This window comes from Haliaeetus leucocephalus, unplaced genomic scaffold (assembly GCF_000737465.1).
Source record: "Haliaeetus leucocephalus isolate CR32 unplaced genomic scaffold, Haliaeetus_leucocephalus-4.0 Scaffold219, whole genome shotgun sequence".
Lineage (NCBI taxonomy): Eukaryota > Metazoa > Chordata > Aves > Accipitriformes > Accipitridae > Haliaeetus > Haliaeetus leucocephalus.
Window position 1 is genome coordinate 575,536 of NW_010972655.1, and position 14,508 is coordinate 590,043.

Below are 14,508 nucleotides of genomic sequence, written 5' to 3' on the forward strand. Positions count from 1 at the left end.
TAACCCCTGCTAAACAATGTCACCATCGGTCCCGTTAAGAGAGATATCAGCAACTTACACAGCATACAGCAGAACTGGTGGAAAAAAACAAGGCTCCTTTTTCAATAAAGTTGGGAATTCCAGGAAAACACAATGCATAAAAAATAAAAAAAAAAAAAAACAAAACTAAACAATGCATACTACTAAACCATCTTTCTACCCCCGAACACTCAAAACAAAATTACTGACCTGAAAAAAAGAAAGGAAAACAAAAAAACGCATACAAGTGTTACTTGCTACTACACATGCTGCTGAACCTTGACTGGTCCTGAAGCTCTTACCTCAGGCAGACACCTCTTCCTAAAGGGCTGAGCCAGCTCAAAAGCTGCAAAGGACTCAAGCAAGAGCTGAGCACCAACACCAGAGAAACCCAGGAGCACAACGAGCTCCCTCAGCAGAGGCTGTGGCTCAAATAGCCCCAGCCTCCGCCCACCACCCTTAGCACAATCACCTGGGAAAGGGGAAGGGCAAACCACCAGAAGTTATAAAGTCAGCTGGAGGAGCAGCAGCACTGTTCTCACCTGCCTTAAATTTACAGCAAGCAATGCCCTGAACAGAGAAAGTAACCCAGGAAATGACACTACTTGCTCCTGTACTACAGCTACACCTATTGCATCAGCAGTGTGACTGGGTCGGGAATTAAACTTAATTTTTCTGGGGTGTAGATAGAAAGTGATAGATGTCCTTCTAAACTATTGTTGTGGTTTCAGCCCAGCCGGTAACAAAGGACCACACAGCCGCTCGCTCACTCCTCCCGCCCCCCTCCGGCAAGATGACGGAGGAGAGAAAAGGAAAAAAACCTGGAACCTTGAGGGTTGAGATAAAGGCAGTTTACTGGGACAACACACAAAAAAAAGTTACAACAACAACAACAACGGTACTAATGAAAGAGTATACAAAAAGAGTGATGCACAGTGCAACTGCTCACCACCCGGAACCCGACGCTCCGCCACTTCCCCCACCGAAAGTTGAGCGCACCCCCCCGGCCCGCTCCCCATTTATATACTGAGCATGCTGTAACATGGTATGGAATAGCTCCTTGGCTAGTTTCAGGTCAGCTGCCCCGGCTATGCCCCCCCTACCTTCCAGGTTCCTGTAAAAAATTAACTCTAGCCCAGCTGAACCCAGGACAACTACGCAAGAAACTAGCTCATTAAATGCAATGGCAATGTTGTTATCAAAATTGATAATTCAGAAGGTTCTGGGGCAATATCCTGGCATGCTGCGCAGAACAAAGTGGCTGACTGGAATTCTAGCGCCAAAAGACTTCATCTCCTGGCGTGCTGTGTAGAACAACATGGACAACTGGAAGCTCTGCCCAGTACAGAACAATATGGCAGGCTGGAATCCTGGTGCCGGAGGACTAGAACTCTTGGTGTGCTGCAGTGCATACTGCTGTGTGAGGTGTAACCCTACACAGAGGTCGTTTCTTCTGGTGTCCAGACCTGGAAGCCCCTATAGAACACAGAGTGTTGCTCTGTGATGCCCAACGCTGGCCCATGGCCCAACAGTGCCTGAGCTTCATCACCACCACATACACACCTACTGCTCTCTGGCACTGTGCTGTGCTTTCAGAACAGCCCTGAACTGCTCCAATCCCCTCCTTCCCTGACCCTCTGCTTTGACACAGCGCTGACCTGACCCCATGTCTAACTCAGCCAGGACTACTCTAACTCCTCAGTAAGCTCCCCACTGGCTGCCTCTGGTACAGCCCCAGCACCCCAGCAGCTTCGCACAGCTTCGGCGTGGCCTCACTATGATTGCAGACCCTCATTGCCACCGTGCACCCTCCCTGCCACCTGCAGCCCCAGTACTGCTGCCTCCTGCACTGCCCCAGGCCATTTCTCCCTTTGCCCCTTGCCTGCTGGGCCCCCCACTGTTTCTATCACAGGACCCGCAGCCCAAGCATGAAACAACCACCCATGCTTCACCTACTCTGCAGTTGCAGCCATAGTTTTGGTGCCAACTGGTGATATTCAGTGACTCCCTGACATGCAACTGCCCTCCACGGGCAACACAGCACACACTCGTCTGCCCCCAGCTGCAGCCTGGCCCACCAGCACCTTGATTCACAGCTGCAGCCCATCAGGAACACGGGGGCCATCACCACTATCTCCATTGGAAAAATGGGCCTGACGGGGCAGCAGAGGTGGGTGCCAGCTGCCAAGAACAGCTTGCTGAAAGCTAAAGAGAGCACCCTAGAGTACGCAAATGAGAGGAAGTAGTAAGTGGACAAGAGAACAAATGGAGACCCTAGCAGTGCAACAAAAGAGGGAAAAAAAAAAAATGCATGCAGTAGTGGGCCAAATAGATGACTCTGGGAGTGGGAGACAGCAAATGGAGGGCCTCAGTATGCACCAAAGTGCTCCTAATGCATGTAGTGGGCCTCAGCAGGGCCAATGGGAGGTCAGCTATCATCACGGAAACTCCATCTGCCACCCCTGCCAGCACACACACCAGGAACATCTCAGGATACTAATAGCAAATCCAGGGGCAGCCTCAGGCCCTCACACAGCACTGAGGAGCCCCAGCTGCCTCCAGGATGATGCAAGCCATTTCTAACAGCTGAGCGTCGATGGCACTGTGAGAAAAATCACCTGCAGCCCTGTGAACAGCACTGGGGTTATCCTGGAACATTGAGGAACCTTAAAGAGGTCCAAGAGCCCTTGGGAGCAGTCCCTAGCCTCTCAGACACGATGTATAACCTCCTCCCTGGAGCACTGTGTTGAGGCACTTTTTGCTGAACAGAAAGGGACACGGTATAGTGGTCACAGTCATGACCCATGAGGGTTACCTGACCCGCAGGCATGTAAAGATCATGACTGTAGAGTTCTCAGAATTCCACAATATACAAGGACGTGGAGGTCTGGGTTTCTGAGAATTTCTTTATTACAAATTACTACAAAATTACTATTATTAAAAACAAATATATAAAGTAGTATATATAGTGTGTATATATACACACATTACAAGTCACTACAAAATTACCACTAGGAAAGCAAGTATATGTATTACAAGAGTAAAGCAAATATATGTATATTACAAGATATTACAGAACTCCAACTAGTGAAGCAAGCATATGTTTATAAACCTTTACCTGTGTGCACGCCTATAAATATGTTATGTGAGATTTTACCGGTATGACACTTGCAAAACAGCTTCCAGGAGTGAGGCTAATCGATGACGGAAAAGCCTCACTTCAAAGACAATCTGCATCGCGGAGTCTGGAGCCAGCCACGTGTCCCTGGCAAGGGTCCAGTTTGTCCAGATGATCTCATGCAAGGAAGCTCTGGCAGAGAAGCTCATTTTGGGTAGGTAGTGAGTTATTTTTTATACCTTTTTGGTGTGGATACATAAGTGGGTGTAGGACATTGGTTCCTAGTGTAATTGTTGCCAAATCCTGTTTTCCTGGAAGGGCAGCTCGTTATCACAGTTTCTTTGTCCAACACACATCAAAGTATTTTTGTCCTGCTGACTACACCCCATCAAGAGGGTTTTGGCTCAGCTTATCAGAGACATCTCGGGGAGATATCTTTCTTTGTCAGTATGTCTACCGGGTCGCTTCTGTAGCAGCTCTGTCATATGGACAAGAGTTGAAAGAATAAAGCAATCATTGATTAATGAATGCACATAAATGACACCCGGGAGTGAGTGTATCACACAGCTCAGTGCCAGCACGCTCCCCCTTCCCCTGTGACACCTGAGGAGCCATTGCCAGACCACTGTTCATCAGTCCAGTAGGGAAGGATCGCATCCTGCTCCTGCCCTTGACAAGGCAAGAAACTTAAGTAACTGTCAAACCCACCCCCTTTTTCCTTCAGGGATAGGATTCAGCTCTGGTATTTGAGAGGAAAAGCCCTGATTTCACCTGTCTGTACTCTGCCCTACCTCTAGAATAAAACCCCACAAGACATTTTCACAGCTCTCAGCTCGCTCATTACCTCAGCAGTCCAATTTTGTGTGAGGTGACTGCAGCGTATCAAATCCAGACCCTGGATGAGAGCACAGAGCTGAACCCTGGTTGGCACAGGAGAAGATTACAAACCTCACAGAAGAGTTCACAGCCTAGTGTTTATTATTTTAGGATTTAGACAGTTCCATTTTTGTAAGTCATCAATCCTGAATCTAAGTTATAAACTTCAAATCTTGGAACCAAAATATTTGTTGCGGATTTGAAGTTTATGGATAATGATAGATTTTAAATCCTCATGCCTGATCAGTAAATGAGTAAACTCTAAACCCCGACAAATACTGACGCTCACAAAGTAAACTACAACCCCTGAGTAAGCAACCCTCAGCTACAAACTCTAAAAAATAAACCATAAGTGAAAGACTCTGAATCCTCAGTTTTAAGTAAGAAACGCCAAAGCACGTATGAGCAGGAAAACAGCAAAGAGAACCTGAGGAATTTTTGCCCACAGCTTTAAAAGTTTCCCTGCAGGAGAGCCAGCAGACCCACATGAGAATGTACTTCCACTGAACCTACCTGCAACACTGTAAGCACTAATTCATCCACATTAGGGACAATTAACATAATTTTTTGGGGTACTCTCAGCTCCACAGGCAAACACCCAGAGCCAGTGACGTTTATTACAAGCAACTAGCCTTTTCTTAAGGAAAGCAGAACCTGCTAAGAGAGAAGCATTTGTGACAACTAGTAATATTCCTCCTGCAGTCACTAACAGCACTTCTAAAACAGTTGCCTCTGGCCAGTAAATCCCACCCTAAAGACTAACCAGAAATGCCTCACAGAACAAAGGTAAAATACTGCAGCTGGGGAAGTATTTATGATGTAAAATAGTATTTTTTTTTAGCCTGTTACCCACATTCTGAACATTTGTAGTTCAAGCTACTTAACCACTTGACACATCACTCAAATTGCCACTGCTCAGCAAATCTGGGTCCTGCTCAGTACCCACACTCAGCTTCAGTCTCAAACCCTGCCCCCTCCAGCTCCTTCCACCCAGCAGCACGCAGACTGTCACACAGTCTTCCCCATCCCCAACTAGGACACAACCACCTTCCACCCGTCCAGCCTCCCTCACGTGCAACATAGCCGCAGGACTTAGCTGTGCCAAGGATGCAAGTCTGAGCTTGTCCTCTGTGGCTGGCCGCAGATCTCTCTCTACAGAGCTCCCAACTGTGACAGTCCTTCAACTGCCAGGCTATATGTCAGCACCTGCAAAAGGCAAGAACAGTTACCGAGCGGCCAGGCAACTGCACAGCCCTCCCAGAACCATCCCCTACTCTGAGGCTTGTCATTGTTCTCACAATTAAGATTTACTCTACACTGTTTTGGTCACCTCCTCCAGCTCCATTTCATTACCGGGATGTCACATAGCCCTCAAGGACCATCAGGCTCGCTTAGGTACCCAGCTAACTCCAGCCTCCAGTAGATGGTGGTACTCAGAGAAATTGCAGCACAGACTGAGACTGCAATGCTCGAAATGTTTCTCTGACTTGGCATGAAAATGCACACACCCAACGCAGAAAGGAGGAAGCAGCAGTCATCTCTCACCTGCCCACCCTCTCTTGCCACAACCAGGAGAAGGAGAGCCAGGGGACCATCCGTCACTGTGCCCGAGTGCTACCCGTTTAATGCACTGTCACCAGAAGTGTGCCTCTCATCCATACGAGAGCTAGGAAGACTGCCCACCCAGTGCCACTTCCCCAGCCCTCTGTCACCCCTACTCCATTTATGCTTCTGCACTAAGCGGAGCCCCTAGTCCCTCCCCCATAGCGAACGCTGGCACATACTGCCACAGCATCCGGTATTTGCGGTCAGACCTTCAGACCGCCCAGAAAGCAGTGTCCAGCCAAGACAGGATAAAACCCACGGCCTCCAAAATCTCCAGACCAAAGGGACTGAGCTAATGGGAAGCTGACCCCGGCCAGGACAATGACAGAACCGGAGCTTCGCTTCGCTCCCTCGGGCTGCCTCACAGACAATGCCGCGCCCTCCCCGCCGCCGGCGCCGTGGACCCGCGGGCTCTAGGACCCGGCGAACGGCGCGGGCCGGGGCTCCGCGGCCTGCGCCCTGGTCCGCTGCCGGCGGCCCCCGGGCTGCCGACGTGCCGTGCTGCAGCGGAGGGGGCGAGGGGGCGGGAGAGTCGCAGCGCACCCCCAGCCGCCGCGCGCTCGCCTGGTCCGCGTCAGCAGGGCAGTGCCGAAACCGACGGGAGCGTGGGGGCGCCGCGGTGGGAGAGCGTCCCGATGCCCTTCTCAGGTGCGCCGGGCAGCCTCACGGCCAGCTGCTGCTGGTGCCCGGCGCCTCTGAGCGTCCTCTGGTAACTACCTGGCTCGGGAGCGTCCGAGAGCAGCGGGCGCTCGGCCGGCGGGGTGGCGCTCGGAACCACCGCCGCTCCGGGAGCGCGGGCGGGCCGCGGGCGTGGCGGTGCCGGGCTGCCCCTCAGCTGGGCTTCCTGAGGGGCAGCGAGGCCGGCTGGTGCCGAAGCCGCCAGCCTGGGAGGGGCAGACGAGGCGCACGTTCTCCTCGTCCTTTGGCAGCGGCCTGCCCGACCTGATGTTGACCCGGAAACATGAGAAAAGAGAGCAGACGCCATCAGAGATTGGCCTTAAATAAACCAACAAACAGAAGGTCTCTGGAGAACTCTGTCGAATGAGGTCTGGGTGAACCTCTAAACCTTGATAAGGCTACATTTTCTTTTGTTGACATCTGTGTTCTATATGTACATTCAGTTGTGCTTATGTGCTTGTGTATATGTACAGGTAGGCATGTGCATGTATTCTCAGAGACATAAGAAAGTATTGCCTATGGGAAAAGAAATTCTTGTCCTTTGACTTAAAAATCACTCAGAACTGTACTAAGAACTGTACAGATTAATTGTTCCATTTGGGAAATTCAGAATTTTTAAAAAAGCAAGGCGTTCTACTGTTTTGTTAAAGACTGGTTTTGGTTTTTTTTCTTGATCCACTGCTTTGCTGAGGTATTTAAAATATTTTAATTACTGAGAATAATCGTTTTTATGGAAGTGGCTGGCTCAAACAGTTAACGGCAAAAATAGCTAGAGTTCAGTCAATCTTGAGAAGCTGGCGGCTCATGGCTTAGACAAGTGTACTCTTTGCTGGGTAAAAAAATGGCTGGATGGACAAGCCCAGAGGGTTGTGGTGAATGGAATTAAATCCAGTTGGCGGCTGGTCACAAGTGGTGTTCCCCAGGGTTCTGTTTTGGGGCTGGTTCTGTTTAATATCTTTATTAATGATCTGGATGAGGGGATTGAGTGCACCCTCAGTAAGTTTGCGGATGACACCAAGTTGGGAGGGAGGGTTGATCTGCTTGAGGGTAAGAAGGCATTACAGAGGGATCTGGACAGGCTGGATCGATGGGTCGAGGCCAATTGTATGAGGTTCAACAAGGCCAAGTGCCGGGTCCTGCACTTGATCACAGCAACCCCATGCAGCGCTACAGGCTTGGGGAAGAGTGGCTGGAAAGCTGCCCGGTGGAGAAAGACCTGGGGGTGCTGGTTGACAGCCGGCTGAATATGAGCCAGCAGTGTGCCCAGGTGGCCAGGAAGGCCAATGGCATCCTGGCCTGTATCAGAAATCGTGTCGCCAGCAGGAGCAGGGAAGTAATTGTTCCCCTGTACTCAGCATCGGTGAGGTCACACCTTGAGTACTGTGTTCAGTTTTGGGCCCCTCACTACAGGGAAGACATTGAGGTGCTGGTGCATGTCCAGAGAAGGACAACTGAGTTGGTGAGGGGCCTGGAGCACAGGTCTTACGAGGAGTGGCTGAGGGAATGGGGGTTGTTTAGTCTGGAGAAAATGAGGCTGAGGGGAGACCTTATCGCTCTCTACAGCTACCTGAAAGGAGGTTGTAGCAAGGTGGGTGCTGGTCTCTTCTGTCAGGTAGCTGGAGATAGGACGAGAGGAGATGGCCTCAAGTTGCACCAGGGGAGGTTCAGATTGGATATTAGGAAAAATTTCTTTACTGAAAGGGTTGTCAGGCATTGGAACAGGCTGCCCAGGGAAGCGGTTGGGTCGCCATCCCTGGAGGTATTCAAAAAGTGCGTAGACAAGGCACTTCAGGACCTGGTTTAGTGGGCATTGTTGACTCGATGATCTTAAAGGTCTTTTCCAACCTAAATGATTCTATGATTCTAAGTTTCCAATGCTTTACTTTAGTTCTAGCTATGTAATACACCTTTTTTTTTTCCCCTGAAGAAATACAGTTTAATGGTCATGGGTTTTTTCTCCCTAAGTTACACATTTTGTGCATTAGCCTTCTTAAAAATACTCATTGAAGTTTTAGCCCTGTGTTGGAGTTGCCCTTGGTTGTTGTTTTTTTCCTAACAGCGAGCATTCTGGTTTGGGATTTATTGGCTTTATTGGATTTTATTTCGATTTTCACTCCTCTTTGCATCAGCTGTGTCATTGCAAGAACTTTTCCCTTATTTCTAATAAGCCAGACCTGTCATTCATGTACCAAATTTTTCACTGCACACTGAGATTCTGCCTGGTGTCAAATGTGATGCTGACTACACTTCAGAGAATGCAATTGTGTCACTTCTAGTTTCTTACTTATAAGTCAAATTTTTATTTTATTATCTCATCTGTGCACAAACTGCAATGACTTGCTTTTCCTCAGTATTCAGTACGATGCTGTCTAGATGTGTCTTGAATTCCATCGCTTTTCATGTGGCAGGCAAGTCACCATGTGAGCCCACTATTTTAGTCGCATAGTGTGAATGGAAGTCATTGTGGTGTGGCATCTTGACTTGAGAGCAGCATTCCATAGCAAATCTGTCCTACCTGCTTGGCTGTTTTGGAACTGACTAGTTTCTGCTACTTGCAGGCATACTGAATAGGTGTACTTTCCACAGAAAACTTTCTGCAGATGGCTAAAATTCTGTTATACCTTTACAATCCATTAAATGTTCAGTGCACAGCAGGGTAGTAAGAAGCAGCTGAGGGTCTGTTCCTTCTGGGTCCTTTGCCTTGCTTGTACTGTAGGTTTTTCTGGGAATATCTTTCACTAAGCATAAATTATTTTCCTACTTCCTCTGCATTGATCATTGTAATTTTTAAAGTCTTTGTCCATTTTTTTTGCCAAGCAAATATATAAATATATATATAGCTAGTTTAAGAGCTTACATTAAGTACTTTGTCTCTCATTCTATATGGTTGTTTTGTAAGCAAGCTGGAATTTGGCCTTGTGAAAGCCTTCAGAGATGGCAGGTATGCTACACTGAGTGTAGAATCTCAAACTTGCCCAGGCAGTGGCCAACCCATGCCACTGCAGGTCTGCACAGGTCCATTGAATGCACAGTGTGAAGGGGAAAGCTTGGAAGCAGTAATGGTGAATAAAGTTTGGCTATGCAGCAGAAATGTTTGTGTCTGGATGGAAGGTAATGCAGACCACCTTGTTGAGATTTGAGTGGTCTGAATTCTACCTAAGTGCCTAACTGGCTAAATACATTTGAAGGTTCAAAAATAATGAGATGGTAGAAAATTCTGGCTATGTGGACTTAAGTAGAATTTGAGCCATCTTACTCTAGTCCTATATGTGCCCAGGGTTTTCATGACCTCATTACTTCTTTTGCAAACATTTAAAAAAACCCCAAACATCAAACTTCAATTTTTGTGGCTTAGTCTGCTTTTGAGAAATTTGCTTCTAGACTTGTCTTTTTTGTAGCTATCCAGTTCTGAAAAAGATGAGTGGTTTTGATTTCACCTAATAAAAGGAAATCAAACATATCTTCCTTTTTTGGATCATTGTATGCCCTGTAAGTGCTTTGTATTGCGTGCTTCAGAAGAACATGAGAGACATCACCAGTGGAGAGTTACAAAATGGTTTTGCTATAAAGGGAAAGATCATCCTTTTGAAGTGTGACAAAAAGTGAGTTTGTGGTCTTTTGGGAAAGTAGAGGAGATAAAATGGGTTGATAGAGTTATTTTGAAATCTTAATTGTAGTGTTATTTGTCAGGCTGAAATAGACCAGCTGTATTCCCGTCTAAGAGTCTGCAATCATTTTCAAAGTATATTCCTTGTCTGCAAGGTGCTGAGGATCTCATCTGTCCTGAAGTTTGCTGGAAAGTAAACTTGTTTTACAATGCCTTAACAAAAGGAATGATGAAGAGTCCTTGTTTTGAGAGAAGAATAGCCCTATTTGGCTGACAGTACAGATATCACAAGTCTGGTGAATTGAGCTCTTTGTCTGTCTTTATATAATCCATACCAAATGGACTTGAATGACCCATGCTACTATAAAGGTGGAAGCAGATTAAGGGAGATGTAATTCTGGAAATTAAACAAAGTAGAGGTTCATTTTGATGAACCTTCAGGTTTATTACCATCCTGTATCTTTTCCAGTGAATAACTTCTTTTTCTTAATATTCCCATAATTCTGTTTCTCGGACTTTCTTCCTTATAATTCATAGGCTGTAGGCTTTTTTGTCTGTCCCTTTCTTTAAATATTGTCTCTCTGTTTCTCAGTACATATGCTTATAAAACTCATGTTTCTATATTATGTGGGTTTTTTTCTTTTGAGGGAAGTATGGAACTTGACATAGAATCAGCAGTGATTACAAATAAAGCTAAGGAAGTACTATTTGTGTCTCTGCCAGCCTCTTACTGCAGAGACATGCTGCATCCTGCAACAGAATACTAGAAATGTACATCATTGCTAAAAGCTGCCAACAGGAATCCCAGATTTTAGCTAGACAGCATCCAAGCCAACGCATTTGCAGAATACCTCTTTAGACACTCTGTTTTCTTAATTTGCTATTACCTTTCTCACTTCCATCTTTGTGTGCTTGTTGTTTGAGAAAATTGGGAAGAGAATTGCTGACAGCATGTTGTAAGGGAGGCAGTCTGTGTAAAGAATGTTGTGGGTTTTATCGTGTTCAAGATTTATTGCAGCATTGAAATTATAGCATACTGCAGAAATGCCTTTTTTTTTTTTTTCCAAATATTTTAAAAAACCCCGAAACTTCAAACTTCAATTTTTGTGGCTCTTTTTCATCTAGAGGCTCTGTGCTTGCATTCCACCCTGACTGGAATTTTAGCACGCTGTTAGACTTTAGTACAGCATAAGACAGGCCAGAACTTTTTCAGGCTTTTAATTTCAGGAGGCATACTTAGAAAGAAATTGTCTGAGAAAAAGCTGTTGTTGCAATTGCTAAGATCTGTGCAGAAGCAGGGTATGTTTCTTTGCTGTTTGAAAGAGTGGTGGTTTTAAAAGTTGGTATTCTTCAGGATGACAGAGGGGCACCACAGAACAAATACTTCGGTTTGAGTGCATGCATGTATTCATATTAACTCTCTTTTATAGCTAGTGCACAGAAGGGAGGAGGAATGGGGTAAATGACAACTGCATTAAAATGGAAATTAAGTACTTTAAGTGGAAGGTTCTTTCTGTTTCATTATTTCCACAGAAGTAGGTTCTTCTGAAGGAAAAGAGAAAAACAGCCTTATTTTTGGCAATCTTGTAAAGGAATCCAGATATTTAGAAAGAAGAAGAGTTGTGGTTGAGTACAAAATACTGAGAAGAGGTTATTGTTGGTATTTCAGTGAAGATTTTTGTTTCTTTAGTATAGAAGTTCCTTTTAAGTTATTTTACTGGGTATGCATGCTTGTGCTCGTTAGGGTATTTCTTGATATATAAGCAGCCAGCTTTGAGTTTACAGTGTTATTAGTTGAAATACACTTTCAAGTGGCACGTGGTTGGATTTGTGTTTATACATTTAAGATAGGATATAATGAGCTAGAGCGCATTAGGGGCCTGCTCATTACAGGCAGTCTACAAACAAATAAGATATTCTTTACAGTGTGTTATTTTACTGGGCTAAAATCAATTATTTCCATTGATTTCCAAAACTGGAAGATCTTTTCCATGCATGGGAGATAATCCTTCAAAGCCACAAACAATATTTAGTGATACAGTTAACTAGTACAGAGCATTGTTTGCAGTAAATAACCAGTTAGCTTCTTGGAGTTTCTTGCCTGTAGACATAGGGGGTTTTAGATTTCATTTTTAAAAACAAAGGTATCGTTGCTAAGGTGCAGATTCCTATCTCCTGTCAGCTTTGAGGATTTGTCAGGGGACACACTGTAAAGGATTGACCCATGTCCATACATTTAACATTGAGTAAAAGCACAATAATATAGATAATGAAGGAAGATTATTCCAAAAATTGTTAAATGTTTCTGATTTAAATTTGATGGCATTATTTCTAGCTGGAAGAACTATGAAACGCTACAGTTATCTGTATGAGGAAAAAGGCAGTGTGCAGAAGAAAGCATGAAGAGATGTTACTCCAAGAGTGCCCCATGCATGGAATTCTCACTGTATTTTAGCATTAGGGGTAAAAACTAAAAAAAAAACAAAACCAAAAAAACCCAAACCCAAAACATGTTTAGATTTTGCTCATTGAGCATTATGTTATAGACTTAGATGTGGCCATCAACTGCCTGTGGACAGAGATAACGTTTCTCTAGGAATAACAGCCAGTTTTTGTGAGAGGCTGGGTGTATGGGTACAATTTTTTGATTTGGACCCGAGGTGCCATCTGCCAAACTGAGCAGCTGTGGGATATGTAACTTGTAGATGGTCCTACATGATGATATGAGGTTCAGAATAATAATATGCTGGGTTCCAAATGCATTTTATTACTTTATTCATGCTTGTAGTTTGCTCAAATCAATCTATCATTAAACTCCCAATCCAACTGTATCCTGTTAATTCCCTGGTTAACCAAAAAAAGTCTCTCCCTACCATTTTTGAAAGATTTTTTTTCTTTTTCTTTTTTTTTAACCCCAAGTTACTTTATTGAGCAGCTGATAGTGTGGCTCCTCAAACACAATGGCAGAACTGACAGCCAAGGGTGATGCTGTGACATAGGAGGAGGAGTAAGTAACTGGTGGAGGGTGCAGACTCACTCAGACAGAATTGCTGCTAGAGGCTCCATTGTGAAGTTATCCCCAGGTCTCAATATGTTGGAAACTTCGCTTATAGAAGATCCAAATGGGTCTTAATTCTAATAAGCTTTAGCATTCTATGTTGTCTGAATTCTTTAAGGCAAGGCTAATGCTTGACAGAATTCCTCACCAGTACATCACCAGCTTGCGTCCAGCTCAGATCAGCATTAATTAAAAGTTGCTCTTTGGTGGCTTCTACTGCATAATGGTTGTCCTTTGCCCTCTTCTGTCACTCTTCATCTTCTAGTGGCTGACAGAATAAGCAGAGAGACCCAGAATGATATGAATTCTGGAAATTGAACTGCCTTTTTAACACTAGGGAAGCTTGTCATTAAATTCAGACCTCAAAGTAGAGTTTTAGTGTATTAACTGAAGTTACTAGTTTGTAATAATTGTTGTTAAGAAAGATAAGAATATACACACAATCACGTCATGTAGTAAGTCATTACAGTTTACTACATGGATGGCTGCAGTATTTAATAATACACAGTAATGCAGTGCAGTTCATTACAAAACATACAAGCAATTGAAATTACTGAAGAAATTTGTCTAAACAGAATACAGTCATCCAAGTTATGATTACCCAAGATACAAGTTGTTACTCTAGCAAGACATTGGTTCATCTTTAGTCGTAATAGTTGATTGTAATATTGGTTTCAACTCCTACTGAAAAGTTTTAAGATAAATCCTCACACAGTCAAAATACTTTTGGTCACCTTGCTATGCTTTGATTCCCAATGTGGGGGTTCAAACCTCACTCCAGGGTTTATGTCACATGACAAGCATAGAGTAAGTATGTTTACCTCCTGAAAAGGCAGAGAATAGTGTATGTCTGTGCAAAAGGAGAAAACAGAGGGAAGAACTTCACACACTTGAAAGCACTGCTGTTTTGTTATGTGTTAGACTTTTAAAGTCACACAGGTGGAGATCATTGGAAGACTCAATTGCGATGAAATGGGCTGGTGCCGGCTGGCAAGCGAAAGACTCTGCCCACGCGATGTCTGACTTTGTTAAAGAAATAATACTGAATTGAGCTGTCATTCCTTCCCCGGTAAGGTTTCACCTTGCTGGCCAGTTGTGATTGAACATCACAGAGGCTATCAGTCTGTGAGACGCCTGCACTTCTAAAGATTCTGAGCTGTAGGTGAGCAGGTTAAGAAAACACGTTATGTGCCTTTACTGATGCAACAGTAGTAGCATTAAGCCTGACTTCTAGAATGCAGCAGGCAGCAAGGTGGATAGAGAGCTGGCAAAGGGGTTTGCTCCTATTAAATAGCAACCAGCTCCGAGGCGACGACTCGGCGGAAGCCAGCTTCCCTACCTCTCGCGTTTACCGAGCCGGCGTTTGCGAGGGGCGCTGCCGCGGGCCCGGCCCCTCGGGGCGGTGCCGGCTAAGGCCCCTCGCTACGGGGGGGCGCAGATCGCGTTCGCTTCCCTTCCCCGCGGAGCTCTGCTCCCGGCTGCGAAGGACGGGCCCGGCCGCTCGCTCGCAGCCCAGGACTACAGCTCCCGGCGGGCCCTGGCGGCGGC